The sequence below is a fragment of the Garra rufa genome, unplaced genomic scaffold (assembly GCF_049309525.1).
Source record: "Garra rufa unplaced genomic scaffold, GarRuf1.0 hap1_unplaced_086, whole genome shotgun sequence".
Classification (NCBI taxonomy): Eukaryota; Metazoa; Chordata; class Actinopteri; order Cypriniformes; family Cyprinidae; genus Garra; species Garra rufa.
In genome coordinates, this window is record NW_027394361.1 from 26443 (window position 1) to 49918 (window position 23476).

At 49.8% G+C, this 23476-nt stretch overlaps 77 non-coding genes across 77 annotated transcripts; 66 read left to right on the plus strand and 11 right to left on the minus strand.

The window, feature by feature from the left end:
• The first annotated feature begins 4010 nt into the window (after positions 1-4010).
• trnap-ugg (transfer RNA proline (anticodon UGG)) lies at positions 4011-4082 on the plus strand. The gene has a single exon. It is a non-coding gene; the product is annotated as a tRNA-Pro (tRNA).
• A 97-nt stretch (positions 4083-4179) lies between these two features.
• Positions 4180-4253, plus strand: trnai-aau (transfer RNA isoleucine (anticodon AAU)). Its single transcript has one exon. It is a non-coding gene; the product is annotated as a tRNA-Ile (tRNA).
• Positions 4254-4349: 96 nt separating this feature from the next.
• On the plus strand, positions 4350-4422 carry trnaf-gaa (transfer RNA phenylalanine (anticodon GAA)). Its single transcript has one exon. It is a non-coding gene; the product is annotated as a tRNA-Phe (tRNA).
• Positions 4423-4558: 136 nt separating this feature from the next.
• On the plus strand, positions 4559-4630 carry trnaq-uug (transfer RNA glutamine (anticodon UUG)). The gene has a single exon. It is a non-coding gene; the product is annotated as a tRNA-Gln (tRNA).
• Positions 4631-4744: 114 nt separating this feature from the next.
• Positions 4745-4816, plus strand: trnaq-cug (transfer RNA glutamine (anticodon CUG)). Its single transcript has one exon. It is a non-coding gene; the product is annotated as a tRNA-Gln (tRNA).
• Positions 4817-4970: 154 nt separating this feature from the next.
• On the minus strand, positions 4971-5043 carry trnaa-agc (transfer RNA alanine (anticodon AGC)). Its single transcript has one exon. It is a non-coding gene; the product is annotated as a tRNA-Ala (tRNA).
• Positions 5044-5572: 529 nt separating this feature from the next.
• trnap-ugg (transfer RNA proline (anticodon UGG)) lies at positions 5573-5644 on the plus strand. The gene has a single exon. It is a non-coding gene; the product is annotated as a tRNA-Pro (tRNA).
• A 97-nt stretch (positions 5645-5741) lies between these two features.
• On the plus strand, positions 5742-5815 carry trnai-aau (transfer RNA isoleucine (anticodon AAU)). The gene has a single exon. It is a non-coding gene; the product is annotated as a tRNA-Ile (tRNA).
• Positions 5816-5911: 96 nt separating this feature from the next.
• Positions 5912-5984, plus strand: trnaf-gaa (transfer RNA phenylalanine (anticodon GAA)). Its single transcript has one exon. It is a non-coding gene; the product is annotated as a tRNA-Phe (tRNA).
• A 136-nt stretch (positions 5985-6120) lies between these two features.
• On the plus strand, positions 6121-6192 carry trnaq-uug (transfer RNA glutamine (anticodon UUG)). The gene has a single exon. It is a non-coding gene; the product is annotated as a tRNA-Gln (tRNA).
• A 114-nt stretch (positions 6193-6306) lies between these two features.
• Positions 6307-6378, plus strand: trnaq-cug (transfer RNA glutamine (anticodon CUG)). Its single transcript has one exon. It is a non-coding gene; the product is annotated as a tRNA-Gln (tRNA).
• Positions 6379-6532: 154 nt separating this feature from the next.
• On the minus strand, positions 6533-6605 carry trnaa-agc (transfer RNA alanine (anticodon AGC)). The gene has a single exon. It is a non-coding gene; the product is annotated as a tRNA-Ala (tRNA).
• A 529-nt stretch (positions 6606-7134) lies between these two features.
• trnap-ugg (transfer RNA proline (anticodon UGG)) lies at positions 7135-7207 on the plus strand. The gene has a single exon. It is a non-coding gene; the product is annotated as a tRNA-Pro (tRNA).
• A 97-nt stretch (positions 7208-7304) lies between these two features.
• Positions 7305-7378, plus strand: trnai-aau (transfer RNA isoleucine (anticodon AAU)). The gene has a single exon. It is a non-coding gene; the product is annotated as a tRNA-Ile (tRNA).
• A 96-nt stretch (positions 7379-7474) lies between these two features.
• Positions 7475-7547, plus strand: trnaf-gaa (transfer RNA phenylalanine (anticodon GAA)). The gene has a single exon. It is a non-coding gene; the product is annotated as a tRNA-Phe (tRNA).
• Positions 7548-7683: 136 nt separating this feature from the next.
• On the plus strand, positions 7684-7755 carry trnaq-uug (transfer RNA glutamine (anticodon UUG)). Its single transcript has one exon. It is a non-coding gene; the product is annotated as a tRNA-Gln (tRNA).
• A 114-nt stretch (positions 7756-7869) lies between these two features.
• On the plus strand, positions 7870-7941 carry trnaq-cug (transfer RNA glutamine (anticodon CUG)). Its single transcript has one exon. It is a non-coding gene; the product is annotated as a tRNA-Gln (tRNA).
• Positions 7942-8095: 154 nt separating this feature from the next.
• Positions 8096-8168, minus strand: trnaa-agc (transfer RNA alanine (anticodon AGC)). Its single transcript has one exon. It is a non-coding gene; the product is annotated as a tRNA-Ala (tRNA).
• Positions 8169-8693: 525 nt separating this feature from the next.
• On the plus strand, positions 8694-8766 carry trnap-ugg (transfer RNA proline (anticodon UGG)). Its single transcript has one exon. It is a non-coding gene; the product is annotated as a tRNA-Pro (tRNA).
• A 97-nt stretch (positions 8767-8863) lies between these two features.
• trnai-aau (transfer RNA isoleucine (anticodon AAU)) lies at positions 8864-8937 on the plus strand. The gene has a single exon. It is a non-coding gene; the product is annotated as a tRNA-Ile (tRNA).
• Positions 8938-9033: 96 nt separating this feature from the next.
• trnaf-gaa (transfer RNA phenylalanine (anticodon GAA)) lies at positions 9034-9106 on the plus strand. The gene has a single exon. It is a non-coding gene; the product is annotated as a tRNA-Phe (tRNA).
• A 136-nt stretch (positions 9107-9242) lies between these two features.
• Positions 9243-9314, plus strand: trnaq-uug (transfer RNA glutamine (anticodon UUG)). The gene has a single exon. It is a non-coding gene; the product is annotated as a tRNA-Gln (tRNA).
• A 114-nt stretch (positions 9315-9428) lies between these two features.
• trnaq-cug (transfer RNA glutamine (anticodon CUG)) lies at positions 9429-9500 on the plus strand. The gene has a single exon. It is a non-coding gene; the product is annotated as a tRNA-Gln (tRNA).
• Positions 9501-10256: 756 nt separating this feature from the next.
• On the plus strand, positions 10257-10329 carry trnap-ugg (transfer RNA proline (anticodon UGG)). The gene has a single exon. It is a non-coding gene; the product is annotated as a tRNA-Pro (tRNA).
• Positions 10330-10426: 97 nt separating this feature from the next.
• trnai-aau (transfer RNA isoleucine (anticodon AAU)) lies at positions 10427-10500 on the plus strand. Its single transcript has one exon. It is a non-coding gene; the product is annotated as a tRNA-Ile (tRNA).
• Positions 10501-10596: 96 nt separating this feature from the next.
• Positions 10597-10669, plus strand: trnaf-gaa (transfer RNA phenylalanine (anticodon GAA)). Its single transcript has one exon. It is a non-coding gene; the product is annotated as a tRNA-Phe (tRNA).
• Positions 10670-10805: 136 nt separating this feature from the next.
• Positions 10806-10877, plus strand: trnaq-uug (transfer RNA glutamine (anticodon UUG)). The gene has a single exon. It is a non-coding gene; the product is annotated as a tRNA-Gln (tRNA).
• Positions 10878-10991: 114 nt separating this feature from the next.
• Positions 10992-11063, plus strand: trnaq-cug (transfer RNA glutamine (anticodon CUG)). Its single transcript has one exon. It is a non-coding gene; the product is annotated as a tRNA-Gln (tRNA).
• Positions 11064-11217: 154 nt separating this feature from the next.
• trnaa-agc (transfer RNA alanine (anticodon AGC)) lies at positions 11218-11290 on the minus strand. Its single transcript has one exon. It is a non-coding gene; the product is annotated as a tRNA-Ala (tRNA).
• A 50-nt stretch (positions 11291-11340) lies between these two features.
• On the plus strand, positions 11341-11413 carry trnap-ugg (transfer RNA proline (anticodon UGG)). Its single transcript has one exon. It is a non-coding gene; the product is annotated as a tRNA-Pro (tRNA).
• Positions 11414-11510: 97 nt separating this feature from the next.
• Positions 11511-11584, plus strand: trnai-aau (transfer RNA isoleucine (anticodon AAU)). The gene has a single exon. It is a non-coding gene; the product is annotated as a tRNA-Ile (tRNA).
• A 96-nt stretch (positions 11585-11680) lies between these two features.
• trnaf-gaa (transfer RNA phenylalanine (anticodon GAA)) lies at positions 11681-11753 on the plus strand. The gene has a single exon. It is a non-coding gene; the product is annotated as a tRNA-Phe (tRNA).
• A 136-nt stretch (positions 11754-11889) lies between these two features.
• trnaq-uug (transfer RNA glutamine (anticodon UUG)) lies at positions 11890-11961 on the plus strand. Its single transcript has one exon. It is a non-coding gene; the product is annotated as a tRNA-Gln (tRNA).
• Positions 11962-12075: 114 nt separating this feature from the next.
• trnaq-cug (transfer RNA glutamine (anticodon CUG)) lies at positions 12076-12147 on the plus strand. Its single transcript has one exon. It is a non-coding gene; the product is annotated as a tRNA-Gln (tRNA).
• Positions 12148-12301: 154 nt separating this feature from the next.
• On the minus strand, positions 12302-12374 carry trnaa-agc (transfer RNA alanine (anticodon AGC)). The gene has a single exon. It is a non-coding gene; the product is annotated as a tRNA-Ala (tRNA).
• Positions 12375-12903: 529 nt separating this feature from the next.
• On the plus strand, positions 12904-12976 carry trnap-ugg (transfer RNA proline (anticodon UGG)). The gene has a single exon. It is a non-coding gene; the product is annotated as a tRNA-Pro (tRNA).
• A 97-nt stretch (positions 12977-13073) lies between these two features.
• Positions 13074-13147, plus strand: trnai-aau (transfer RNA isoleucine (anticodon AAU)). Its single transcript has one exon. It is a non-coding gene; the product is annotated as a tRNA-Ile (tRNA).
• A 96-nt stretch (positions 13148-13243) lies between these two features.
• Positions 13244-13316, plus strand: trnaf-gaa (transfer RNA phenylalanine (anticodon GAA)). The gene has a single exon. It is a non-coding gene; the product is annotated as a tRNA-Phe (tRNA).
• A 136-nt stretch (positions 13317-13452) lies between these two features.
• Positions 13453-13524, plus strand: trnaq-uug (transfer RNA glutamine (anticodon UUG)). The gene has a single exon. It is a non-coding gene; the product is annotated as a tRNA-Gln (tRNA).
• A 114-nt stretch (positions 13525-13638) lies between these two features.
• trnaq-cug (transfer RNA glutamine (anticodon CUG)) lies at positions 13639-13710 on the plus strand. The gene has a single exon. It is a non-coding gene; the product is annotated as a tRNA-Gln (tRNA).
• Positions 13711-13864: 154 nt separating this feature from the next.
• On the minus strand, positions 13865-13937 carry trnaa-agc (transfer RNA alanine (anticodon AGC)). Its single transcript has one exon. It is a non-coding gene; the product is annotated as a tRNA-Ala (tRNA).
• Positions 13938-14466: 529 nt separating this feature from the next.
• On the plus strand, positions 14467-14539 carry trnap-ugg (transfer RNA proline (anticodon UGG)). The gene has a single exon. It is a non-coding gene; the product is annotated as a tRNA-Pro (tRNA).
• A 97-nt stretch (positions 14540-14636) lies between these two features.
• trnai-aau (transfer RNA isoleucine (anticodon AAU)) lies at positions 14637-14710 on the plus strand. The gene has a single exon. It is a non-coding gene; the product is annotated as a tRNA-Ile (tRNA).
• A 96-nt stretch (positions 14711-14806) lies between these two features.
• Positions 14807-14879, plus strand: trnaf-gaa (transfer RNA phenylalanine (anticodon GAA)). Its single transcript has one exon. It is a non-coding gene; the product is annotated as a tRNA-Phe (tRNA).
• A 136-nt stretch (positions 14880-15015) lies between these two features.
• Positions 15016-15087, plus strand: trnaq-uug (transfer RNA glutamine (anticodon UUG)). Its single transcript has one exon. It is a non-coding gene; the product is annotated as a tRNA-Gln (tRNA).
• Positions 15088-15201: 114 nt separating this feature from the next.
• trnaq-cug (transfer RNA glutamine (anticodon CUG)) lies at positions 15202-15273 on the plus strand. Its single transcript has one exon. It is a non-coding gene; the product is annotated as a tRNA-Gln (tRNA).
• A 756-nt stretch (positions 15274-16029) lies between these two features.
• trnap-ugg (transfer RNA proline (anticodon UGG)) lies at positions 16030-16102 on the plus strand. The gene has a single exon. It is a non-coding gene; the product is annotated as a tRNA-Pro (tRNA).
• A 97-nt stretch (positions 16103-16199) lies between these two features.
• On the plus strand, positions 16200-16273 carry trnai-aau (transfer RNA isoleucine (anticodon AAU)). Its single transcript has one exon. It is a non-coding gene; the product is annotated as a tRNA-Ile (tRNA).
• A 96-nt stretch (positions 16274-16369) lies between these two features.
• On the plus strand, positions 16370-16442 carry trnaf-gaa (transfer RNA phenylalanine (anticodon GAA)). The gene has a single exon. It is a non-coding gene; the product is annotated as a tRNA-Phe (tRNA).
• A 136-nt stretch (positions 16443-16578) lies between these two features.
• Positions 16579-16650, plus strand: trnaq-uug (transfer RNA glutamine (anticodon UUG)). The gene has a single exon. It is a non-coding gene; the product is annotated as a tRNA-Gln (tRNA).
• Positions 16651-16764: 114 nt separating this feature from the next.
• Positions 16765-16836, plus strand: trnaq-cug (transfer RNA glutamine (anticodon CUG)). The gene has a single exon. It is a non-coding gene; the product is annotated as a tRNA-Gln (tRNA).
• Positions 16837-16990: 154 nt separating this feature from the next.
• trnaa-agc (transfer RNA alanine (anticodon AGC)) lies at positions 16991-17063 on the minus strand. Its single transcript has one exon. It is a non-coding gene; the product is annotated as a tRNA-Ala (tRNA).
• Positions 17064-17113: 50 nt separating this feature from the next.
• trnap-ugg (transfer RNA proline (anticodon UGG)) lies at positions 17114-17186 on the plus strand. The gene has a single exon. It is a non-coding gene; the product is annotated as a tRNA-Pro (tRNA).
• A 97-nt stretch (positions 17187-17283) lies between these two features.
• Positions 17284-17357, plus strand: trnai-aau (transfer RNA isoleucine (anticodon AAU)). Its single transcript has one exon. It is a non-coding gene; the product is annotated as a tRNA-Ile (tRNA).
• A 96-nt stretch (positions 17358-17453) lies between these two features.
• trnaf-gaa (transfer RNA phenylalanine (anticodon GAA)) lies at positions 17454-17526 on the plus strand. The gene has a single exon. It is a non-coding gene; the product is annotated as a tRNA-Phe (tRNA).
• Positions 17527-17662: 136 nt separating this feature from the next.
• trnaq-uug (transfer RNA glutamine (anticodon UUG)) lies at positions 17663-17734 on the plus strand. Its single transcript has one exon. It is a non-coding gene; the product is annotated as a tRNA-Gln (tRNA).
• Positions 17735-17848: 114 nt separating this feature from the next.
• Positions 17849-17920, plus strand: trnaq-cug (transfer RNA glutamine (anticodon CUG)). The gene has a single exon. It is a non-coding gene; the product is annotated as a tRNA-Gln (tRNA).
• A 154-nt stretch (positions 17921-18074) lies between these two features.
• On the minus strand, positions 18075-18147 carry trnaa-agc (transfer RNA alanine (anticodon AGC)). The gene has a single exon. It is a non-coding gene; the product is annotated as a tRNA-Ala (tRNA).
• Positions 18148-18676: 529 nt separating this feature from the next.
• Positions 18677-18749, plus strand: trnap-ugg (transfer RNA proline (anticodon UGG)). Its single transcript has one exon. It is a non-coding gene; the product is annotated as a tRNA-Pro (tRNA).
• A 97-nt stretch (positions 18750-18846) lies between these two features.
• trnai-aau (transfer RNA isoleucine (anticodon AAU)) lies at positions 18847-18920 on the plus strand. Its single transcript has one exon. It is a non-coding gene; the product is annotated as a tRNA-Ile (tRNA).
• A 96-nt stretch (positions 18921-19016) lies between these two features.
• On the plus strand, positions 19017-19089 carry trnaf-gaa (transfer RNA phenylalanine (anticodon GAA)). Its single transcript has one exon. It is a non-coding gene; the product is annotated as a tRNA-Phe (tRNA).
• Positions 19090-19225: 136 nt separating this feature from the next.
• Positions 19226-19297, plus strand: trnaq-uug (transfer RNA glutamine (anticodon UUG)). Its single transcript has one exon. It is a non-coding gene; the product is annotated as a tRNA-Gln (tRNA).
• Positions 19298-19411: 114 nt separating this feature from the next.
• Positions 19412-19483, plus strand: trnaq-cug (transfer RNA glutamine (anticodon CUG)). Its single transcript has one exon. It is a non-coding gene; the product is annotated as a tRNA-Gln (tRNA).
• A 154-nt stretch (positions 19484-19637) lies between these two features.
• trnaa-agc (transfer RNA alanine (anticodon AGC)) lies at positions 19638-19710 on the minus strand. The gene has a single exon. It is a non-coding gene; the product is annotated as a tRNA-Ala (tRNA).
• A 529-nt stretch (positions 19711-20239) lies between these two features.
• trnap-ugg (transfer RNA proline (anticodon UGG)) lies at positions 20240-20312 on the plus strand. Its single transcript has one exon. It is a non-coding gene; the product is annotated as a tRNA-Pro (tRNA).
• Positions 20313-20409: 97 nt separating this feature from the next.
• Positions 20410-20483, plus strand: trnai-aau (transfer RNA isoleucine (anticodon AAU)). Its single transcript has one exon. It is a non-coding gene; the product is annotated as a tRNA-Ile (tRNA).
• A 96-nt stretch (positions 20484-20579) lies between these two features.
• Positions 20580-20652, plus strand: trnaf-gaa (transfer RNA phenylalanine (anticodon GAA)). Its single transcript has one exon. It is a non-coding gene; the product is annotated as a tRNA-Phe (tRNA).
• Positions 20653-20788: 136 nt separating this feature from the next.
• Positions 20789-20860, plus strand: trnaq-uug (transfer RNA glutamine (anticodon UUG)). Its single transcript has one exon. It is a non-coding gene; the product is annotated as a tRNA-Gln (tRNA).
• A 114-nt stretch (positions 20861-20974) lies between these two features.
• trnaq-cug (transfer RNA glutamine (anticodon CUG)) lies at positions 20975-21046 on the plus strand. Its single transcript has one exon. It is a non-coding gene; the product is annotated as a tRNA-Gln (tRNA).
• Positions 21047-21200: 154 nt separating this feature from the next.
• On the minus strand, positions 21201-21273 carry trnaa-agc (transfer RNA alanine (anticodon AGC)). The gene has a single exon. It is a non-coding gene; the product is annotated as a tRNA-Ala (tRNA).
• Positions 21274-21798: 525 nt separating this feature from the next.
• Positions 21799-21870, plus strand: trnap-ugg (transfer RNA proline (anticodon UGG)). Its single transcript has one exon. It is a non-coding gene; the product is annotated as a tRNA-Pro (tRNA).
• Positions 21871-21967: 97 nt separating this feature from the next.
• trnai-aau (transfer RNA isoleucine (anticodon AAU)) lies at positions 21968-22041 on the plus strand. Its single transcript has one exon. It is a non-coding gene; the product is annotated as a tRNA-Ile (tRNA).
• Positions 22042-22137: 96 nt separating this feature from the next.
• trnaf-gaa (transfer RNA phenylalanine (anticodon GAA)) lies at positions 22138-22210 on the plus strand. Its single transcript has one exon. It is a non-coding gene; the product is annotated as a tRNA-Phe (tRNA).
• Positions 22211-22346: 136 nt separating this feature from the next.
• trnaq-uug (transfer RNA glutamine (anticodon UUG)) lies at positions 22347-22418 on the plus strand. The gene has a single exon. It is a non-coding gene; the product is annotated as a tRNA-Gln (tRNA).
• Positions 22419-22532: 114 nt separating this feature from the next.
• trnaq-cug (transfer RNA glutamine (anticodon CUG)) lies at positions 22533-22604 on the plus strand. The gene has a single exon. It is a non-coding gene; the product is annotated as a tRNA-Gln (tRNA).
• Positions 22605-22758: 154 nt separating this feature from the next.
• trnaa-agc (transfer RNA alanine (anticodon AGC)) lies at positions 22759-22831 on the minus strand. Its single transcript has one exon. It is a non-coding gene; the product is annotated as a tRNA-Ala (tRNA).
• Positions 22832-23360: 529 nt separating this feature from the next.
• Positions 23361-23432, plus strand: trnap-ugg (transfer RNA proline (anticodon UGG)). Its single transcript has one exon. It is a non-coding gene; the product is annotated as a tRNA-Pro (tRNA).
• Positions 23433-23476: the final 44 nt, after the last annotated feature.

Sequence of the window (23476 nt, forward strand, 5' to 3'; positions counted from 1 at the left end):
GGTGCTGCTTCAGGTACAGCTGCCTGGTGTACAAATGTGGGGAATGAACACGGCCAAGTCCTCGTATCTGTGCTTACAGCCGCCGAGGGACATGGACTGGACCACATGGCAGCTGGCCTGATGAAGCGCTACCGGGACGCAGGAGAGGCAGCCCCAAAAGTGATGTACGTGGACAGAGATTGCTGCAGTCAGCATGGCCAGTGTCAGGTGAAGATGATGTTCTCGGAGTGGGTCGAGCTTGAAGTGCGCCTCGACATCTGGCATTTCATGCGGCGATTTGCTGCAGGTGTCACGACAGAGGCTCATCCACTCTACGGGATCTTCATGGCCCGTCTGTCCACGTGCATCTTTCAGTGGGATCCAGAGGATGTGGCTGCACTTCGCAGTGCAAAGGAGGGTGAGCTGGCGGCAAAGAGGACTGGCCACATCTCAGAAAGGGCGGTCAGTGCTCGCATTACCCGGAGAGAGTTGGCACTGCACTGCCGGAGGAGGACCAGGGGGGTGGAGGAGACCACCAGATTGATCGGGTCACTGATTGATCTGTTCGACAGTGCGGACGGGAAGGACACTCTGGGAGTTCCTCTGCTGAATCACGAACGGATCCAGCAGATATGGAAGGAACAGCGGAAGCACGTTCCGTGTATCCAAGACCCAGAGAACTTTCCGCTGTACATGAAGAAGGGGACACTGAAGAAGGGCGGTGTGGAGCTGTGCTGCTACAGGTGTGCCCGTGGCTCTACCTCCTTGGAGTCTTTCCACCTCCACCTAAACCGTTTTATTCCAGGTATTACATACATACGGATTACAATTTTTTTTGTCAAAAATATAAGCACTATAACTGCTTCCATTACTTTAAAGTAATGTCACATGAATAAATGTCACACTCTACAGTAATACTACAGTTCTTTTCTGATGTCGTAAGCATTAACAAAGCTGTATTGCCTGACAAGTCACTAGTAGCTATAATTTTTAATGTAATTTAAATTGCGATTACTCACATTCAAAAGTTGTTTATATAATATATGTGTAATATATGTATTTATTATGTATAAATAAAAACACACACATACAGTATATATTTTGAAAATAATTACATGTATATATTTATTATTCATATAATTTATATTATATATAATTATATTTAATATATATACATATATTTTTCTTAAATATATACATGCATGTGTTGTGTAATTGTATTGTAATTATGTAACTCTATTACATGTAACCAGTTACCTCATAGCACCTCATGTGAAGTACAAAACTTTTTTGTTTATTTAATTTTTAGGAACCAGTGCCAGTGATGCGCATTTTCAAGCGTATCTCCTTGAGGGCTTGATGCGTTGGAATGATGACCGGATGGAAGACGCCATAAAAGGAGCATCCTCCATCCGGACATATGGCTGTGCCATGAGGGAGGCTGTGGACCGGCTTAGCCAAGCTGTCTTCGGGAAGCCCTGGGATGAGCGCTATCGCCCTCCTGGAGCATATACAGGCAAGAATTCATTAATTCATGTTTTTTTTTTATAGATCATTTGAATTATTTTTGCAAAACATAAAAATTCATGGATGAATTGCTACCACCACCACACAGTGCCCCATTGCACCTGCCCCCACAGCATCAGGAGTTGTGCAGCCCATTTCAGCACCTGGGTCATTGTTTGGCACACTAGTCCTTAACCCGGACATGACTGTGTCAGTGGTGATCCCCTCTTCTGGTCCTTCAACATTGAGTGCAGGCCCAGCTCCACCTGCTCCTGCGTCTGATGCTCCTGTGTCCCGTTACACCCAGAGGAACAGGCGTCGACGGGCCCTGGAGGAGGAAAGTGGAGTACACAAGAGAAAGTATGTGCGAGGGGTTACTTTTAACAAATGCAGCAAATGTGGGCAGCCCAAAACGAAAGAGTTTGGCCATAGTCGGTATGGCAATGCCACATTTTGCCCGAGTGCCTCAAATGGCAAATCTTTCGATGAATGGTTGGCAGAACAGCGGCAGCTACATAAACCTCCTCAATAAAGACAATCTTTTATGTATATATTTTGTTTACATGTGCCCACTCTTTTATACTGTTCAGTATCATCCTCAATACTGTATTCTCCTCAAAAAAATAATGTTTTCTGTATCTATTTTGTATATATTACATGGGCCCACTCTTTCACATTGTTCGGTATCCTCCTCAATAAATAATGTATTTTCTGTATATATTTTGTATTTTACATGGGCCCACTCTTTCCCATTTTCCGGAATCTTCCTTAATAAATATCTTTTAATGTATATATTTTGTTTATATTACATGGGCCCTCTCTTTCATATTGTCTGGTATGTTCCTCAATAAATAATATCGTTCCTGTATATATTTTGTTTTTATTACATGGGCCCACTCCTTCATATTGTCATGTATACCCCTCAATAAATAAAATAAATATGTCTTTTTTGTATATATTTTGAATATATTACATGGGCCCACTTTTTCATATTGTCCTGTATACCCCTCAATACTGTATCCTCCTCAATAAATTATATCTTTTCTGTATATATTATGTGTATGTATATTATGTTCATGTAAATTAAACATTTTACATTTGAACATTTAAAGTGTCTTTTGATCAGATAAATTAAATCTGATAAATGATATCCATCAAATCATGTCCCACATATACAAAAAAAATAATAATAATCTTTGAGAAAACATTTTATTCATTAATTTAAACATAAACAAGTAATATGCCTTTTAAAAATATTATAAACATAATTAACATAAAACATAAAATCAACTACTTAACATATCAACATTTTAATTCGTTTTATTTAACCATAAACATATATCATATACATTTATGTTTATACATATTTACCAAACAATTATTTTCACAAAATAATAAATATCAATCAACATATTGATATGTCTAGGGCGCGATTTGTGGAAAAAGCAGGTGAGGATGGGGGCGTGTTTTAATACGACGGAAACTGTCAACGTGACGATTCGCTCCAATCGGATCGCGTATTTAACCATAAACATAAACATGTAATATGCCTTTTAAAAATAACATACACAAATTAATAAATATCAATCAATATAATGTTATGTCTAGGGCGAGATTTGTAAAAAATAAAATAAAAATAAAAACAAGGTGGGATGGGGCGTGTTTTTAATACGACGTAAAGCGTCAACGTGATGATTCACTATTTCGAATCAGTCCAACCGGATCAAGTTTCGCGATTCGCGAATCATTTGATTCAGAACGGGACTTCGACTCAGTCGCGCAGACCGCGGGTTCGAATCCAGCCCGCCGAGGGTGACGTGTTTCACATGTAACTAAAACTCATCCATACCGCATAAGAATATAGCCCGAATATTGTTGCAGGGGAAACTTGTCGGCACACTTGCGTTTTCGCGTCTTTTTCGCTTGCGAGGGGGGGCTCAAAGATTGGGCTCCTTCTTTTGCGCAGCGAGCGCTCTACCATTTGAGCTAATTCCCCTGGCTGCAGAAGGCAGAATCTTCTCCCTGTTAGGTCCACCACCATTATTGAATCCATTCAAAGGCCCACTTTCATTCCTTTGCCTTTGACCTTGTCTCGAGGTGTGTCATTTCTTCCATTGCAGTTAATTTTTTCTTTCTTTTGTTGTTGCTATTTGTCTTCTTTGCTTTTGGTTATTATGATCGCCGCCAACTTGTTTGTTTTTAGACTCATTTCTTCTAATGCTTGCTTGTTTCATTCAGTGTTTTTAATGTTGTTTTTTGGGCTTTCTTGTTGTTGTTGCTTTATTACAAACGATCCACTTGGCTTTCACAAGATTGTGATCCTGTATCAGAAGTGACTGTTGCGGTCAAGTAAGTCTGCACCCCTGAGGACCGTAACAGGGTGAGTAGAGCAGGGCAGAAACAAGTTTCTCAGAAATCGAGGTGCTTTTTGCCACAAGCGCAGACTTCCGGATGCTCCCTGCATTCAAAGCCACGTGAAGAGCGTCGCTCGAGGGCAGGCGGCGGTGCGCCAGCTGCGTGAGAGTGGCTCGTTGGTCTAGGGGTATGATTCTCGCTTTGGGTGCGAGAGGTCCCGGGTTCAAATCCCGGACGAGCCCGTGGTCAGGCTTGGTCCTGAAGCTTTTCTGCCTGCTAAGGGGCCCACGAGCAGTCAGCAAATTTTGGGGAAATTGGGCAGACGTCAGGCCGGAGCCAGGCCGGTTAGCTCAGTTGGTTAGAGCGTGGTGCTAATAACGCCAAGGTCGCGGGTTCGATCCCCGTACGGGCCAACGTCTTTTGTTCTCTGTTAGCTCGTCTCTGCTCTTCTCTCAAAGCGACGGGTGGTGTCACGTAAACCCCTGCAGACCAAACCCTAGGGGGATGTGGCCGAAATAGCTCAGTTGGGAGAGCGTTAGACTGAAGATCTAAAGGTCCCTGGTTCAATCCCGGGTTTCGGCAGATGCAGCTTTCTTTTGTCTTTTGGTCGAGAGTGGCCAGTGACCAAAACTCACTGGGATACAACCCCTCGCTCTGACTGGTTCCCCCTAGCCGCAACACTATCTACCTCCAGGTCAGCTGTCAAAGAGGCGCTCGTGGTTCCATGGTGTAACGGTTAGCACTCTGGACTTTGAATCCAGCGATCCGAGTTCAAATCTCGGTGGAACCTACGTGCCTTCTTGCGGCAGATAAAAACAAAAAAGGCTCAACTTTATTTTTGTTGCTGGTGAGCCGTAAGCGACTTCTTCTTTGCTTTCCTCTGAGCAGCGTCTTCTCTCGTCAAGGTTCCATGGTGTAATGGTTAGCACTCTGGACTCTGAATCCAGCGATCCGAGTTCAAATCTCGGTGGGACCTGCTTTTGCCACGAATGTGCGCAGGGCCCGTTCTGAGAAATCCTTTTGACAGCAGTGGGACCCAAAGGCTCACGCAACTGCGAGGGTACGTTTCGCACGGCAAAAAGCGCAGTCTGTCTCCTTGGGGACGTGCGCGTAAAAGGGCAGGAGCCCTTTGGAGAATGCGGGCATCGATCCCGCTACCTCTCGCATGCTAAGCGAGCGCTCTACCATTTGAGCTAATTCCCCTGGCCGCAGAAGGCAGAATCTTCTCCCTGTTAGGTCCACCACCATTATTGAATCCATTCAAAGGCCCACTTTCATTCCTTTGCCTTTGACCTTGTCTCGAGGTGTGTCATTTCTTCCATTGCAGTTAATTTTTTCTTTCTTTTGTTGTTGCTATTTGTCTTCTTTGCTTTTGGTTATTATGATCGCCGCCAACTTGTTTGTTTTTAGACTCATTTCTTCTAATGCTTGCTTGTTTCATTCAGTGTTTTTAATGTTGTTTTTTGGGCTTTCTTGTTGTTGTTGCTTTATTACAAACGATCCACTTGGCTTTCACAAGATTGTGATCCTGTATCAGAAGTGACTGTTGCGGTCAAGTAAGTCTGCACCCCTGAGGACCGTAACAGGGTGAGTAGAGCAGGGCAGAAACAAGTTTCTCAGAAATCGAGGTGCTTTTTGCCACAAGCGCAGACTTCCGGATGCTCCCTGCATTCAAAGCCACGTGAAGAGCGTCGCTCGAGGGCAGGCGGCGGTGCGCCAGCTGCGTGAGCGTGGCTCGTTGGTCTAGGGGTATGATTCTCGCTTTGGGTGCGAGAGGTCCCGAGTTCAAATCCCGGACGAGCCCGTGTTCAGGCTTGGTCCTGAAGCTTTTCTGCCTGCTAAGGGGCCCACGAGCAGTCAGCAAATTTTGGGGAAATTGGGCAGACGTCTGTCCGGAGCCAGGCCGGTTAGCTCAGTTGGTTAGAGCGTGGTGCTAATAACGCCAAGGTCGCGGGTTCGATCCCCGTACGGGCCAACGTCTTTTGTTCTCTGTTAGCTCGTCTCTGCTCTTCTCTCAAAGCGACGGGTGGTGTCACGTAAACCCCTGCAGACCAAACCCTAGGGGGATGTGGCCGAAATAGCTCAGTTGGGAGAGCGTTAGACTGAAGATCTAAAGGTCCCTGGTTCAATCCCGGGTTTCGGCAGATGCAGCTTTCTTTTGTCTTTTGGTCGAGGGTGGCCAGTGACCAAAACTCACTGGGATACAACCCCTCGCTCTGACTGGTTCCCCCTAGCCGCAACACTATCTACCTCCAGGTCAGCTGTCAAAGAGGCGCTCGTGGTTCCATGGTGTAACGGTTAGCACTCTGGACTTTGAATCCAGCGATCCGAGTTCAAATCTCGGTGGAACCTACGTGCCTTCTTGCGGCAGATAAAAACAAAAAAGGCTCAACTTTATTTTTGTTGCTGGTGAGCCGTAAGCGACTTCTTCTTTGCTTTCCTCTGAGCAGCGGCCTCTCTCGTCAAGGTTCCATGGTGTAATGGTTAGCACTCTGGACTCTGAATCCAGCGATCCGAGTTAAAATCTCGGTGGGACCTGCTTTTGCCACGAATGTGCGCAGGGCCCGTTCTGAGAAATCCTTTTGACAGCAGTGGGCCCCAAAGGCTCACGCAACTGCGAGGGTACGTTTCGCACCGCAAAAAGCGCAGTCTGTCTCCTTGGGGACGTGCTCGTAAAAGGTCAGGAGCCCTTTGGAGAATGCGGGCATCGATCCCGCTACCTCTCGCATGCTAAGCGAGCGCTCTACCATTTGAGCTAATTCCCCTGGCCGCAGAAGGCAGAATCTTCTCCCTGTTAGGTCCACCACCATTATTGAATCCATTCAAAGGCCCACTTTCATTCCTTTGCCTTTGACCTTGTCTCGAGGTGTGTCATTTCTTCCATTGCAGTTAATTTTTTCTTTCTTTTGTTGTTGCTATTTGTCTTCTTTGCTTTTGGTTATTATGATCGCCGCCAACTTGTTTGTTTTTAGACTCATTTCTTCTAATGCTTGCTTGTTTCATTCAGTGTTTTTAATGTTGTTTTTTGGGCTTTCTTGTTGTTGTTGCTTTATTACAAACGATCCACTTGGCTTTCACAAGATTGTGATCCTGTATCAGAAGTGACTGTTGCGGTCAAGTAAGTCTGCACCCCTGAGGACCGTAACAGGGTGAGTAGAGCAGGGCAGAAACACGTTTCTCAGAAATCGAGGTGCTTTTTGCCACAAGCGCAGACTTCCGGATGCTCCCTGCATTCAAAGCCACGTGAAGAGCGTCGCTCGAGGGCAGGCGGCGGTGCGCCAGCTGCGTGAGCGTGGCTCGTTGGTCTAGGGGTATGATTCTCGCTTTGGGTGCGAGAGGTCCCGGGTTCAAAATCCCGGACGAGCCCGTGGTCAGGCTTGGTCCTGAAGCTTTTCTGCCTGCTAAGGGGCCCACGAGCAGTCAGTAAATTTTGGGGAAATTGGGCAGACGTCTGGCCGGAGCCAGGCCGGTTAGCTCAGTTGGTTAGAGCGTGGTGCTAATAACGCCAAGGTCGCGGGTTCGATCCCCGTACGGGCCAACGTCTTTTGTTCTCTGTTAGCTCGTCTCTGCTCTTCTCTCAAAGCGACGGGTGGTGTCACGTAAACCCCTGCAGACCAAACCCTAGGGGGATGTGGCCGAAATAGCTCAGTTGGGAGAGCGTTAGACTGAAGATCTAAAGGTCCCTGCTTCAATCCCGGGTTTCGGCAGATGCAGCTTTCTTTTGTCTTTTGGTCGAGGGTGGCCAGTGACCAAAACTCACTGGGATACAACCCCTCGCTCTGACTGGTTCCCCCTAGCCGCAACACTATCTACCTCCAGGTCAGCTGTCAAAGAGGCGCTCGTGGTTCCATGGTGTAACGGTTAGCACTCTGGACTTTGAATCCAGCGATCCGAGTTCAAATCTCGGTGGAACCTACGTGCCTTCTTGCGGCAGATAAAAACAAAAAAGGCTCAACTTTATTTTTGTTGCTGGTGAGCCGTAAGCGACTTCTTCTTTGCTTTCCTCTGAGCAGCGGCCTCTCTCGTCAAGGTTCCATGGTGTAATGGTTAGCACTCTGGACTCTGAATCCAGCGATCCGAGTTCAAATCTCGGTGGGACCTGCTTTTGCCACGAATGTGCGCAGGGCCCGTTCTGAGAAATCCTTTTGACAGCAGTGGGACCCAAAGGCTCACGCAACTGCGAGGGTACGTTTCGCACCGCAAAAAGCGCAGTCTGTCTCCTTGGGGACGTGCGCGTAAAAGGGCAGGAGCCCTTTGGAGAATGCGGGTATCGATCCCGCTACCTCTCGCATGCTAAGCGAGCACTCTACCATTTGAGCTAATTCCCCTGGCCACAGCAGAATCTTCTCCCTGTTAGGTCCACCACCATTATTGAATCCATTCAAAGGCCCACTTTCATTCCTTTGCCTTTGACCTTGTCTCGAGGTGTGTCATTTCTTCCATTGCAGTTAATTTTTTCTTTCTTTTGTTGTTGCTATTTGTCTTCTTTGCTTTTGGTTATTATGATCGCCGCCAACTTGTTTGTTTTTAGACTCATTTCTTCTAATGCTTGCTTGTTTCATTCAGTGTTTTTAATGTTGTTTTTTGGGCTTTCTTGTTGTTGTTGCTTTATTACAAACGATCCACTTGGCTTTCACAAGATTGTGATCCTGTATCAGAAGTGACTGTTGCGGTCAAGTAAGTCTGCACCCCTGAGGACCGTAACAGGGTGAGTAGAGCAGGGCAGAAACACGTTTCTCAGAAATCGAGGTGCTTTTTGCCACAAGCGCAGACTTCCGGATGCTCCCTGCATTCAAAGCCACGTGAAGAGCGTCGCTCGAGGGCAGGCGGCGGTGCGCCAGCTGCGTGAGCGTGGCTCGTTGGTCTAGGGGTATGATTCTCGCTTTGGGTGCGAGAGGTCCCGGGTTCAAAATCCCGGACGAGCCCGTGGTCAGGCTTGGTCCTGAAGCTTTTCTGCCTGCTAAGGGGCCCACGAGCAGTCAGCAAATTTTGGGGAAATTGGGCAGACGTCTGGCCGGAGCCAGGCCGGTTAGCTCAGTTGGTTAGAGCGTGGTGCTAATAACGCCAAGGTCGCGGGTTCGATCCCCGTACGGGCCAACGTCTTTTGTTCTCTGTTAGCTCGTCTCTGCTCTTCTCTCAAAGCGACGGGTGGTGTCACGTAAACCCCTGCAGACCAAACCCTAGGGGGATGTGGCCGAAATAGCTCATTTGGGAGAGCGTTAGACTGAAGATCTAAAGGTCCCTGGTTCAATCCCGGGTTTCGGCAGATGCAGCTTTCTTTTGTCTTTTGGTCGAGGGTGGCCAGTGACCAAAACTCACTGGGATACAACCCCTCGCTCTGACTGGTTCCCCCTAGCCGCAACACTATCTACCTCCAGGTCAGCTGTCAAAGAGGCGCTCGTGGTTCCATGGTGTAACGGTTAGCACTCTGGACTTTGAATCCAGCGATCCGAGTTCAAATCTCGGTGGAACCTACGTGCCTTCTTGCGGCAGATAAAAACAAAAAAGGCTCAACTTTATTTTTGTTGCTGGTGAGCCGTAAGCGACTTCTTCTTTGCTTTCCTCTGAGCAGCGGCCTCTCTCGTCAAGGTTCCATGGTGTAATGGTTAGCACTCTGGACTCTGAATCCAGCGATCCGAGTTAAAATCTCGGTGGGACCTGCTTTTGCCACGAATGTGCGCAGGGCCCGTTCTGAGAAATCCTTTTGACAGCAGTGGGCCCCAAAGGCTCACGCAACTGCGAGGGTCCGTTTCGCACCGCAAAAAGCGCAGTCTGTCTCCTTGGGGACGTGCGCGTAAAAGGGCAGGAGCCCTTTGGAGAATGCGGACATCGATCCCGCTACCTCTCGCATGCTAAGCGAGCGCTCTACCATTTGAGCTAATTCCCCTGGCCGCAGAAGGCAGAATCTTCTCCCTGTTAGGTCCACCACCATTATTGAATCCATTCAAAGGCCCACTTTCATTCCTTTGCCTTTGACCTTGTCTCGAGGTGTGTCATTTCTTCCATTGCAGTTAATTTTTTCTTTCTTTTGTTGTTGCTATTTGTCTTCTTTGCTTTTGGTTATTATGATCGCCGCCAACTTGTTTGTTTTTAGACTCATTTCTTCTAATGCTTGCTTGTTTCATTCAGTGTTTTTAATGTTGTTTTTTGGGCTTTCTTGTTGTTGTTGCTTTATTACAAACGATCCACTTGGCTTTCACAAGATTGTGATCCTGTATCAGAAGTGACTGTTGCGGTCAAGTAAGTCTGCACCCCTGAGGACCGTAACAGGGTGAGTAGAGCAGGGCAGAAACAAGTTTCTCAGAAATCGAGGTGCTTTTTGCCACAAGCGCAGACTTCCGGATGCTCCCTGCATTCAAAGCCACGTGAAGAGCGTCGCTCGAGGGCAGGCGGCGGTGCGCCAGCTGCGTGAGCGTGGCTCGTTGGTCTAGGGGTATGATTCTCGCTTTGGGTGCGAGAGGTCCCGGGTTCAAAATCCCGGACGAGCCCGTGGTCAGGCTTGGTCCTGAAGCTTTTCTGCCTGCTAAGGGGCCCACGAGCAGTCAGCAAATTTTGGGGAAATTGGGCAGACGTCTGGCCGGAGCCAGGCCGGTTAGCTCAGTTGGTTAGAGCGTGGTGCTAATAACGCCAAGGTCGCGGGTTCGATCCCCGTACGGGCCAACGTCTTTTGTTCTCTGTTAGCTCGTCTCTGCTCTTCTCTCAAAGCGACGGGTGGTGTCACGTAAACCCCTGCAGACCAAACCCTAGGGGGATGTGGCCGAAATAGCTCAGTTGGGAGAGCGTTAGACTGAAGATCTAAAGGTCCCTGGTTCAATCCCGGGTTTCGGCAGATGCAGCTTTCTTTTGTCTTTTGGTCGAGGGTGGCCAGTGACCAAAACTCACTGGGATACAACCCCTCGCTCTGACTGGTTCCCCCTAGCCGCAACACTATCTACCTCCAGGTCAGCTGTCAAAGAGGCGCTCGTGGTTCCATGGTGTAACGGTTAGCACTCTGGACTTTGAATCCAGCGATCCGAGTTCAAATCTCGGTGGAACCTACGTGCCTTCTTGCGGCAGATAAAAACAAAAAAGGCTCAACTTTATTTTTGTTGCTGGTGAGCCGTAAACGACTTCTTCTTTGCTTTCCTCTGAGCAGCGGCCTTTCTCGTCAAGGTTCCATGGTGTAATGATTAGCACTCTGGACTCTGAATCCAGCGATCCGAGTTCAAATCTCGGTGGGACCTGCTTTTGCCACGAATGTGCGCAGGGCCCGTTCTGAGAAATCCTTTTGACAGCAGTGGGCCCCAAAGGCTCACGCAACTGCGAGGGTACGTTTCGCACCGCAAAAAGCGCAGTCTGTCTCCTTGGGGACGTGCTCGTAAAAGGTCAGGAGCCCTTTGGAGAATGCGGGCATCGATCCCGCTACCTCTCGCATGCTAAGCGAGCGCTCTACCATTTGAGCTAATTCCCCTGGCCGCAGAAGGCAGAATCTTCTCCCTGTTTTGCCAGCTGCGTGAGCGTGGCTCGTTGGTCTAGGGGTATGATTCTCGCTTTGGGTGCGAGAGGTCCCGGGTTCAAAATCCCGGACGAGCCCGTGGTCAGGCTTGGTCCTGAAGCTTTTCTGCCTGCTAAGGGGCCCACGAGCAGTCAGTAAATTTTGGGGAAATTGGGCAGACGTCTGGCCGGAGCCAGGCCGGTTAGCTCAGTTGGTTAGAGCGTGGTGCTAATAACGCCAAGGTCGCGGGTTCGATCCCCGTACGGGCCAACGTCTTTTGTTCTCTGTTAGCTCGTCTCTGCTCTTCTCTCAAAGCGACGGGTGGTGTCACGTAAACCCCTGCAGACCAAACCCTAGGGGGATGTGGCCGAAATAGCTCAGTTGGGAGAGCGTTAGACTGAAGATCTAAAGGTCCTTGGTTCAATTCCGGGTTTCGGCAGATGCAGCTTTCTTTTGTCTTTTGGTCGAGGGTGGCCAGTGACCAAAACTCACTGGGATACAACCCCTCGCTCTGACTGGTTCCCCCTAGCCGCAACACTATCTACCTCCAGGTCAGCTGTCAAAGAGGCGCTCGTGGTTCCATGGTGTAACGGTTAGCACTCTGGACTTTGAATCCAGCGATCCGAGTTCAAATCTCGGTGGAACCTACGTGCCTTCTTGCGGCAGATAAAAACAAAAAAGGCTCAACTTTATTTTTGTTGCTGGTGAGCCGTAAGCGACTTCTTCTTTGCTTTCCTCTGAGCAGCGGCCTCTCTCGTCAAGGTTCCATGGTGTAATGATTAGCACTCTGGACTCTGAATCCAGCGATCCGAGTTCAAATCTCGGTGGGACCTGCTTTTGCCACGAATGTGCGCAGGGCCCGTTCTGAGAAATCCTTTTGACAGCAGTGGGCCCCAAAGGCTCACGCAACTGCGAGGGTACGTTTCGCACCGCAAAAAGCGCAGTCTGTCTCCTTGGGGACGTGCTCGTAAAAGGTCAGGAGCCCTTTGGAGAATGCGGGCATCGATCCCGCTACCTCTCGCATGCTAAGCGAGCGCTCTACCATTTGAGCTAATTCCCCTGGCCGCAGAAGGCAGAATCTTCTCCCTGTTAGGTCCACCACCATTATTGAATCCATTCAAAGGCCCACTTTCATTCCTTTGCCTTTGACCTTGTCTCGAGGTGTGTCATTTCTTCCATTGCAGTTAATTTTTTCTTTCTTTTGTTGTTGCTATTTGTCTTCTTTGCTTTTGGTTATTATGATCGCCGCCAACTTGTTTGTTTTTAGACTCATTTCTTCTAATGCTTGCTTGTTTCATTCAGTGTTTTTAATGTTGTTTTTTGGGCTTTCTTGTTGTTGTTGCTTTATTACAAACGATCCACTTGGCTTTCACAAGATTGTGATCCTGTATCAGAAGTGACTGTTGCGGTCAAGTAAGTCTGCACCCCTGAGGACCGTAACAGGGTGAGTAGAGCAGGGCAGAAACACGTTTCTCAGAAATCGAGGTGCTTTTTGCCACAAGCGCAGACTTCCGGATGCTCCCTGCATTCAAAGCCACGTGAAGAGCGTCGCTCGAGGGCAGGCGGCGGTGCGCCAGCTGCGTGAGCGTGGCTCGTTGGTCTAGGGGTATGATTCTCGCTTTGGGTGCGAGAGGTCCCGGGTTCAAAATCCCGGACGAGCCCATGGTCAGGCTTGGTCCTGAAGCTTTTCTGCCTGCTAAGGGGCCCACGAGCAGTCAGTAAATTTTGGGGAAATTGGGCAGACGTCTGGCCGGAGCCAGGCCGGTTAGCTCAGTTGGTTAGAGCGTGGTGCTAATAACGCCAAGGTCGCGGGTTCGATCCCCGTACGGGCCAACGTCTTTTGTTCTCTGTTAGCTCGTCTCTGCTCTTCTCTCAAAGCGACGGGTGGTGTCACGTAAACCCCTGCAGACCAAACCCTAGGGGGATGTGGCCGAAATAGCTCAGTTGGGAGAGCGTTAGACTGAAGATCTAAAGGTCCTTGGTTCAATTCCGGGTTTCGGCAGATGCAGCTTTCTTTTGTCTTTTGGTCGAGGGTGGCCAGTGACCAAAACTCACTGGGATACAACCCCTCGCTCTGACTGGTTCCCCCTAGCCGCAACACTATCTACCTCCAGGTCAGCTGTCAAAGCGGCGCTCGTGGTTCCATGGTGTAACGGTTAGCACTCTGGACTTTGAATCCAGCGATCCGAGTTCAAATCTCGGTGGAACCTACGTGCCTTCTTGCGGCAGATAAAAACAAAAAAGGCTCAACTTTATTTTTGTTGCTGGTGAGCCGTAAGCGACTTCTTCTTTGCTTTCCTCTGAGCAGCGGCCTCTCTCGTCAAGGTTCCATGGTGTAATGATTAGCACTCTGGACTCTGAATCCAGCGATCCGAGTTCAAATCTCGGTGGGACCTGCTTTTGCCACGAATGTGCGCAGGGCCCGTTCTGAGAAATCCTTTTGACAGCAGTGGGCCCCAAAGGCTCACGCAACTGCGAGGGTACGTTTCGCACCGCAAAAAGCGCAGTCTGTCTCCTTGGGGACGTGCTCGTAAAAGGTCAGGAGCCCTTTGGAGAATGCGGGCATCGATCCCGCTACCTCTCGCATGCTAAGCGAGCGCTCTACCATTTGAGCTAATTCCCCTGGCCGCAGAAGGCAGAATCTTCTCCCTGTTAGGTCCACCACCATTATTGAATCCATTCAAAGGCCCACTTTCATTCCTTTGCCTTTGACCTTGTCTCGAGGTGTGTCATTTCTTCCATTGCAGTTAATTTTTTCTTTCTTTTGTTGTTGCTATTTGTCTTCTTTGCTTTTGGTTATTATGATCGCCGCCAACTTGTTTGTTTTTAGACTCATTTCTTCTAATGCTTGCTTGTTTCATTCAGTGTTTTTAATGTTGTTTTTTGGGCTTTCTTGTTGTTGTTGCTTTATTACAAACGATCCACTTGGCTTTCACAAGATTGTGATCCTGTATCAGAAGTGACTGTTGCGGTCAAGTAAGTCTGCACCCCTGAGGACCGTAACAGGGTGAGTAGAGCAGGGCAGAAACACGTTTCTCAGAAATCGAGGTGCTTTTTGCCACAAGCGCAGACTTCCGGATGCTCCCTGCATTCAAAGCCACGTGAAGAGCGTCGCTCGAGGGCAGGCGGCGATGCGCCAGCTGCGTGAGCGTGGCTCGTTGGTCTAGGGGTATGATTCTCGCTTTGGGTGCGAGAGGTCCCGGGTTCAAAATCCCGGACGAGCCCGTGGTCAGGCTTGGTCCTGAAGCTTTTCTGCCTGCTAAGGGGCCCACGAGCAGTCAGCAAATTTTGGGGAAATTGGGCAGACGTCTGGCCGGAGCCAGGCCGGTTAGCTCAGTTGGTTAGAGCGTGGTGCTAATAACGCCAAGGTCGCGGGTTCGATCCCCGTACGGGCCAACGTCTTTTGTTCTCTGTTAGCTCGTCTCTGCTCTTCTCTCAAAGCGACGGGTGGTGTCACGTAAACCCCTGCAGACCAAACCCTAGGGGGATGTGGCCGAAATAGCTCATTTGGGAGAGCGTTAGACTGAAGATCTAAAGGTCCCTGGTTCAATCCCGGGTTTCGGCAGATGCAGCTTTCTTTTGTCTTTTGGTCGAGGGTGGCCAGTGACCAAAACTCACTGGGATACAACCCCTCGCTCTGACTGGTTCCCCCTAGCCGCAACACTATCTACCTCCAGGTCAGCTGTCAAAGAGGCGCTCGTGGTTCCATGGTGTAACGGTTAGCACTCTGGACTTTGAATCCAGCGATCCGAGTTCAAATCTCGGTGGAACCTACGTGCCTTCTTGCGGCAGATAAAAACAAAAAAGGCTCAACTTTATTTTTGTTGCTGGTGAGCCGTAAGCGACTTCTTCTTTGCTTTCCTCTGAGCAGCGGCCTCTCTCGTCAAGGTTCCATGGTGTAATGGTTAGCACTCTGGACTCTGAATCCAGCGATCCGAGTTCAAATCTCGGTGGGACCTGCTTTTGCCACGAATGTGCGCAGGGCCCGTTCTGAGAAATCCTTTTGACAGCAGTGGGCCCCAAAGGCTCACGCAACTGCGAGGGTCCGTTTCGCACCGCAAAAAGCGCAGTCTGTCTCCTTGGGGACGTGCGCGTAAAAGGGCAGGAGCCCTTTGGAGAATGCGGACATCGATCCCGCTACCTCTCGCATGCTAAGCGAGCGCTCTACCATTTGAGCTAATTCCCCTGGCCGCAGAAGGCAGAATCTTCTCCCTGTTAGGTCCACCACCATTATTGAATCCATTCAAAGGCCCACTTTCATTCCTTTGCCTTTGACCTTGTCTCGAGGTGTGTCATTTCTTCCATTGCAGTTAATTTTTTCTTTCTTTTGTTGTTGCTATTTGTCTTCTTTGCTTTTGGTTATTATGATCGCCGCCAACTTGTTTGTTTTTAGACTCATTTCTTCTAATGCTTGCTTGTTTCATTCAGTGTTTTTAATGTTGTTTTTTGGGCTTTCTTGTTGTTGTTGCTTTATTACAAACGATCCACTTGGCTTTCACAAGATTGTGATCCTGTATCAGAAGTGACTGTTGCGGTCAAGTAAGTCTGCACCCCTGAGGACCGTAACAGGGTGAGTAGAGCAGGGCAGAAACAAGTTTCTCAGAAATCGAGGTGCTTTTTGCCACAAGCGCAGACTTCCGGATGCTCCCTGCATTCAAAGCCACGTGAAGAGCGTCGCTCGAGGGCAGGCGGCGGTGCGCCAGCTGCGTGAGCGTGGCTCGTTGGTCTAGGGGTATGATTCTCGCTTTGGGTGCGAGAGGTCCCGGGTTCAAAATCCCGGACGAGCCCGTGGTCAGGCTTGGTCCTGAAGCTTTTCTGCCTGCTAAGGGGCCCACGAGCAGTCAGCAAATTTTGGGGAAATTGGGCAGACGTCTGGCCGGAGCCAGGCCGGTTAGCTCAGTTGGTTAGAGCGTGGTGCTAATAACGCCAAGGTCGCGGGTTCGATCCCCGTACGGGCCAACGTCTTTTGTTCTCTGTTAGCTCGTCTCTGCTCTTCTCTCAAAGCGACGGGTGGTGTCACGTAAACCCCTGCAGACCAAACCCTAGGGGGATGTGGCCGAAATAGCTCAGTTGGGAGAGCGTTAGACTGAAGATCTAAAGGTCCCTGGTTCAATCCCGGGTTTCGGCAGATGCAGCTTTCTTTTGTCTTTTGGTCGAGGGTGGCCAGTGACCAAAACTCACTGGGATACAACCCCTCGCTCTGACTGGTTCCCCCTAGCCGCAACACTATCTACCTCCAGGTCAGCTGTCAAAGAGGCGCTCGTGGTTCCATGGTGTAACGGTTAGCACTCTGGACTTTGAATCCAGCGATCCGAGTTCAAATCTCGGTGGAACCTACGTGCCTTCTTGCGGCAGATAAAAACAAAAAAGGCTCAACTTTATTTTTGTTGCTGGTGAGCCGTAAGCGACTTCTTCTTTGCTTTCCTCTGAGCAGCGGCCTTTCTCGTCAAGGTTCCATGGTGTAATGATTAGCACTCTGGACTCTGAATCCAGCGATCCGAGTTCAAATCTCGGTGGGACCTGCTTTTGCCACGAATGTGCGCAGGGCCCGTTCTGAGAAATCCTTTTGACAGCAGTGGGCCCCAAAGGCTCACGCAACTGCGAGGGTACGTTTCGCACCGCAAAAAGCGCAGTCTGTCTCCTTGGGGACGTGCTCGTAAAAGGTCAGGAGCCCTTTGGAGAATGCGGGCATCGATCCCGCTACCTCTCGCATGCTAAGCGAGCGCTCTACCATTTGAGCTAATTCCCCTGGCCGCAGAAGGCAGAATCTTCTCCCTGTTTTGCCAGCTGCGTGAGCGTGGCTCGTTGGTCTAGGGGTATGATTCTCGCTTTGGGTGCGAGAGGTCCCGGGTTCAAAATCCCGGACGAGCCCGTGGTCAGGCTTGGTCCTGAAGCTTTTCTGCCTGCTAAGGGGCCCACGAGCAGTCAGTAAATTTTGGGGAAATTGGGCAGACGTCTGGCCGGAGCCAGGCCGGTTAGCTCAGTTGGTTAGAGCGTGGTGCTAATAACGCCAAGGTCGCGGGTTCGATCCCCGTACGGGCCAACGTCTTTTGTTCTCTGTTAGCTCGTCTCTGCTCTTCTCTCAAAGCGACGGGTGGTGTCACGTAAACCCCTGCAGACCAAACCCTAGGGGGATGTGGCCGAAATAGCTCAGTTGGGAGAGCGTTAGACTGAAGATCTAAAGGTCCTTGGTTCAATTCCGGGTTTCGGCAGATGCAGCTTTCTTTTGTCTTTTGGTCGAGGGTGGCCAGTGACCAAAACTCACTGGGATACAACCCCTCGCTCTGACTGGTTCCCCCTAGCCGCAACACTATCTACCTCCAGGTCAGCTGTCAAAGAGGCGCTCGTGGTTCCATGGTGTAACGGTTAGCACTCTGGACTTTGAATCCAGCGATCCGAGTTCAAATCTCGGTGGAACCTACGTGCCTTCTTGCGGCAGATAAAAACAAAAAAGGCTCAACTTTATTTTTGTTGCTGGTGAGCCGTAAGCGACTTCTTCTTTGCTTTCCTCTGAGCAGCGGCCTCTCTCGTCAAGGTTCCATGGTGTAATGATTAGCACTCTGGACTCTGAATCCAGCGATCCGAGTTCAAATCTCGGTGGGACCTGCTTTTGCCACGAATGTGCGCAGGGCCCGTTCTGAGAAATCCTTTTGACAGCAGTGGGCCCCAAAGGCTCACGCAACTGCGAGGGTACGTTTCGCACCGCAAAAAGCGCAGTCTGTCTCCTTGGGGACGTGCTCGTAAAAGGTCAGGAGCCCTTTGGAGAATGCGGGCATCGATCCCGCTACCTCTCGCATGCTAAGCGAGCGCTCTACCATTTGAGCTAATTCCCCTGGCCGCAGAAGGCAGAATCTTCTCCCTGTTAGGTCCACCACCATTATTGAATCCATTCAAAGGCCCACTTTCATTCCTTTGCCTTTGACCTTGTCTCGAGGTGTGTCATTTCTTCCATTGCAGTTAATTTTTTCTTTCTTTTGTTGTTGCTATTTGTCTTCTTTGCTTTTGGTTATTATGATCGCCGCCAACTTGTTTGTTTTTAGACTCATTTCTTCTAATGCTTGCTTGTTTCATTCAGTGTTTTTAATGTTGTTTTTTGGGCTTTCTTGTTGTTGTTGCTTTATTACAAACGATCCACTTGGCTTTCACAAGATTGTGATCCTGTATCAGAAGTGACTGTTGCGGTCAAGTAAGTCTGCACCCCTGAGGACCGTAACAGGGTGAGTAGAGCAGGGCAGAAACACGTTTCTCAGAAATCGAGGTGCTTTTTGCCACAAGCGCAGACTTCCGGATGCTCCCTGCATTCAAAGCCACGTGAAGAGCGTCGCTCGAGGGCAGGCGGCGGTGCGCCAGCTGCGTGAGCGTGGCTCGTTGGTCTAGGGGTATGATTCTCGCTTTGGGTGCGAGAGGTCCCGGGTTCAAAATCCCGGACGAGCCCATGGTCAGGCTTGGTCCTGAAGCTTTTCTGCCTGCTAAGGGGCCCACGAGCAGTCAGTAAATTTTGGGGAAATTGGGCAGACGTCTGGCCGGAGCCAGGCCGGTTAGCTCAGTTGGTTAGAGCGTGGTGCTAATAACGCCAAGGTCGCGGGTTCGATCCCCGTACGGGCCAACGTCTTTTGTTCTCTGTTAGCTCGTCTCTGCTCTTCTCTCAAAGCGACGGGTGGTGTCACGTAAACCCCTGCAGACCAAACCCTAGGGGGATGTGGCCGAAATAGCTCAGTTGGGAGAGCGTTAGACTGAAGATCTAAAGGTCCTTGGTTCAATTCCGGGTTTCGGCAGATGCAGCTTTCTTTTGTCTTTTGGTCGAGGGTGGCCAGTGACCAAAACTCACTGGGATACAACCCCTCGCTCTGACTGGTTCCCCCTAGCCGCAACACTATCTACCTCCAGGTCAGCTGTCAAAGCGGCGCTCGTGGTTCCATGGTGTAACGGTTAGCACTCTGGACTTTGAATCCAGCGATCCGAGTTCAAATCTCGGTGGAACCTACGTGCCTTCTTGCGGCAGATAAAAACAAAAAAGGCTCAACTTTATTTTTGTTGCTGGTGAGCCGTAAGCGACTTCTTCTTTGCTTTCCTCTGAGCAGCGGCCTCTCTCGTCAAGGTTCCATGGTGTAATGATTAGCACTCTGGACTCTGAATCCAGCGATCCGAGTTCAAATCTCGGTGGGACCTGCTTTTGCCACGAATGTGCGCAGGGCCCGTTCTGAGAAATCCTTTTGACAGCAGTGGGCCCCAAAGGCTCACGCAACTGCGAGGGTACGTTTCGCACCGCAAAAAGCGCAGTCTGTCTCCTTGGGGACGTGCTCGTAAAAGGTCAGGAGCCCTTTGGAGAATGCGGGCATCGATCCCGCTACCTCTCGCATGCTAAGCGAGCGCTCTACCATTTGAGCTAATTCCCCTGGCCGCAGAAGGCAGAATCTTCTCCCTGTTAGGTCCACCACCATTATTGAATCCATTCAAAGGCCCACTTTCATTCCTTTGCCTTTGACCTTGTCTCGAGGTGTGTCATTTCTTCCATTGCAGTTAATTTTTTCTTTCTTTTGTTGTTGCTATTTGTCTTCTTTGCTTTTGGTTATTATGATCGCCGCCAACTTGTTTGTTTTTAGACTCATTTCTTCTAATGCTTGCTTGTTTCATTCAGTGTTTTTAATGTTGTTTTTTGGGCTTTCTTGTTGTTGTTGCTTTATTACAAACGATCCACTTGGCTTTCACAAGATTGTGATCCTGTATCAGAAGTGACTGTTGCGGTCAAGTAAGTCTGCACCCCTGAGGACCGTAACAGGGTGAGTAGAGCAGGGCAGAAACACGTTTCTCAGAAATCGAGGTGCTTTTTGCCACAAGCGCAGACTTCCGGATGCTCCCTGCATTCAAAGCCACGTGAAGAGCGTCGCTCGAGGGCAGGCGGCGGTGCGCCAGCTGCGTGAGCGTGGCTCGTTGGTCTAGGGGTATGATTCTCGCTTTGGGTGCGAGAGGTCCCGGGTTCAAAATCCCGGACGAGCCCGTGGTCAGGCTTGGTCCTGAAGCTTTTCTGCCTGCTAAGGGGCCCACGAGCAGTCAGTAAATTTTGGGGAAATTGGGCAGACGTCTGGCCGGAGCCAGGCCGGTTAGCTCAGTTGGTTAGAGCGTGGTGCTAATAACGCCAAGGTCGCGGGTTCGATCCCCGTACGGGCCAACGTCTTTTGTTCTCTGTTAGCTCGTCTCTGCTCTTCTCTCAAAGCGACGGGTGGTGTCACGTAAACCCCTGCAGACCAAACCCTAGGGGGATGTGGCCGAAATGGCTCAGTTGGGAGAGCGTTAGACTGAAGATCTAAAGGTCCCTGGTTCAATCCCGGGTTTCGGCAGATGCAGCTTTCTTTTGTCTTTTGGTCGAGGGTGGCCAGTGACCAAAACTCACTGGGATACAACCCCTCGCTCTGACTGGTTCCCCCTAGCCGCAACACTATCTACCTCCAGGTCAGCTGTCAAAGAGGCGCTCGTGGTTCCATGGTGTAACGGTTAGCACTCTGGACTTTGAATCCAGCGATCCGAGTTCAAATCTCGGTGGAACCTACGTGCCTTCTTGCGGCAGATAAAAACAAAAAAGGCTCAACTTTATTTTTGTTGCTGGTGAGCCGTAAGCGACTTCTTCTTTGCTTTCCTCTGAGCAGCGGCCTCTCTCGTCAAGGTTCCATGGTGTAATGGTTAGCACTCTGGACTCTGAATCCAGCGATCCGAGTTCAAATCTCGGTGGGACCTGCTTTTGCCACGAATGTGCGCAGGGCCCGTTCTGAGAAATCCTTTTGACAGCAGTGGGACCCAAAGGCTCACGCAACTGCGAGGGTACGTTTCGCACCGCAAAAAGCGCAGTCTGTCTCCTTGGGGACGTGCGCGTAAAAGGGCAGGAGCCCTTTGGAGAATGCGGGCATCGATCCCGCTACCTCTCGCATGCTAAGCGAGCACTCTACCATTTGAGCTAATTCCCCTGGCCACAGCAGAATCTTCTCCCTGTTAGGTCCACCACCATTATTGAATCCATTCAAAGGCCCACTTTCATTCCTTTGCCTTTGACCTTGTCTCGAGGTGTGTCATTTCTTCCATTGCAGTTAATTTTTTCTTTCTTTTGTTGTTGCTATTTGTCTTCTTTGCTTTTGGTTATTATGATCGCCGCCAACTTGTTTGTTTTTAGACTCATTTCTTCTAATGCTTGCTTGTTTCATTCAGTGTTTTTAATGTTGTTTTTTGGGCTTTCTTGTTGTTGTTGCTTTATTACAAACGATCCACTTGGCTTTCACAAGATTGTGATCCTGTATCAGAAGTGACTGTTGCGGTCAAGTAAGTCTGCACCCCTGAGGACCGTAACAGGGTGAGTAGAGCAGGGCAGAAACAAGTTTCTCAGAAATCGAGGTGCTTTTTGCCACAAGCGCAGACTTCCGGATGCTCCCTGCATTCAAAGCCACGTGAAGAGCGTCGCTCGAGGGCAGGCGGCGGTGCGCCAGCTGCGTGAGCGTGGCTCGTTGGTCTAGGGGTATGATTCTCGCTTTGGGTGCGAGAGGTCCCGGGTTCAAATCCCGGACGAGCCCGTGGTCAGGCTTGGTCCTGAAGCTTTTCTGCCTGCTAAGGGGCCCACGAGCAGTCAGCAAATTTTGGGGAAATTGGGCAGACGTCTGTCCGGAGCCAGGCCGGTTAGCTCAGTTGGTTAGAGCGTGGTGCTAATAACGCCAAGGTCGCGGGTTCGATCCCCGTACGGGCCAACGTCTTTTGTTCTCTGTTAGCTCGTCTCTGCTCTTCTCTCAAAGCGACGGGTGGTGTCACGTAAACCCCTGCAGACCAAACCCTAGGGGGATGTGGCTGAAATAGCTCATTTGGGAGAGCGTTAGACTGAAGATCTAAAGGTCCCTGGTTCAATCCCGGGTTTCGGCAGATGCAGCTTTCTTTTGTCTTTTGGTCGAGGGTGGCCAGTGACCAAAACTCACTGGGATACAACCCCTCGCTCTGACTGGTTCCCCCTAGCCGCAACACTATCTACCTCCAGGTCAGCTGTCAAAGAGGCGCTCGTGGTTCCATGGTGTAACGGTTAGCACTCTGGACTTTGAATCCAGCGATCCGAGTTCAAATCTCGGTGGAACCTACGTGCCTTCTTGCGGCAGATAAAAACAAAAAAGGCTCAACTTTATTTTTGTTGCTGGTGAGCCGTAAGCGACTTCTTCTTTGCTTTCCTCTGAGCAGCGGCCTCTCTCGTCAAGGTTCCATGGTGTAATGATTAGCACTCTGGACTCTGAATCCAGCGATCCGAGTTCAAATCTCGGTGGGACCTGCTTTTGCCACGAATGTGCGCAGGGCCCGTTCTGAGAAATCCTTTTGACAGCAGTGGGCCCCATAGGCTCACGCAACTGCGAGGGTACGTTTCGCACCGCAAAAAGCGCAGTCTGTCTCCTTGGGGACGTGCTCGTAAAAGGTCAGGAGCCCTTTGGAGAATGCGGGCATCGATCCCGCTACCTCTCGCATGCTAAGCGAGCGCTCTACCATTTGAGCTAATTCCCCTGGCCGCAGAAGGCAGAATCTTCTCCCTGTTAGGTCCACCACCATTATTGAATCCATTCAAAGGCCCACTTTCATTCCTTTGCCTTTGACCTTGTCTCGAGGTGTGTCATTTCTTCCATTGCAGTTAATTTTTTCTTTCTTTTGTTGTTGCTATTTGTCTTCTTTGCTTTTGGTTATTATGATCGCCGCCAACTTGTTTGTTTTTAGACTCATTTCTTCTAATGCTTGCTTGTTTCATTCAGTGTTTTTAATGTTGTTTTTTGGGCTTTCTTGTTGTTGTTGCTTTATTACAAACGATCCACTTGGCTTTCACAAGATTGTGATCCTGTATCAGAAGTGACTGTTGCGGTCAAGTAAGTCTGCACCCCTGAGGACCGTAACAGGGTGAGTAGAGCAGGGCAGAAACAAGTTTCTCAGAAATCGAGGTGCTTTTTGCCACAAGCGCAGACTTCCGGATGCTCCCTGCATTCAAAGCCACGTGAAGAGCGTCGCTCGAGGGCAGGCGGCGGTGCGCCAGCTGCGTGAGCGTGGCTCGTTGGTCTAGGGGTATGATTCTCGCTTTGGGTGCGAGAGGTCCCGGGTTCAAATCCCGGACGAGCCCGTGGTCAGGCTTGGTCCTGAAGCTTTTCTGCCTGCTAAGGGGCC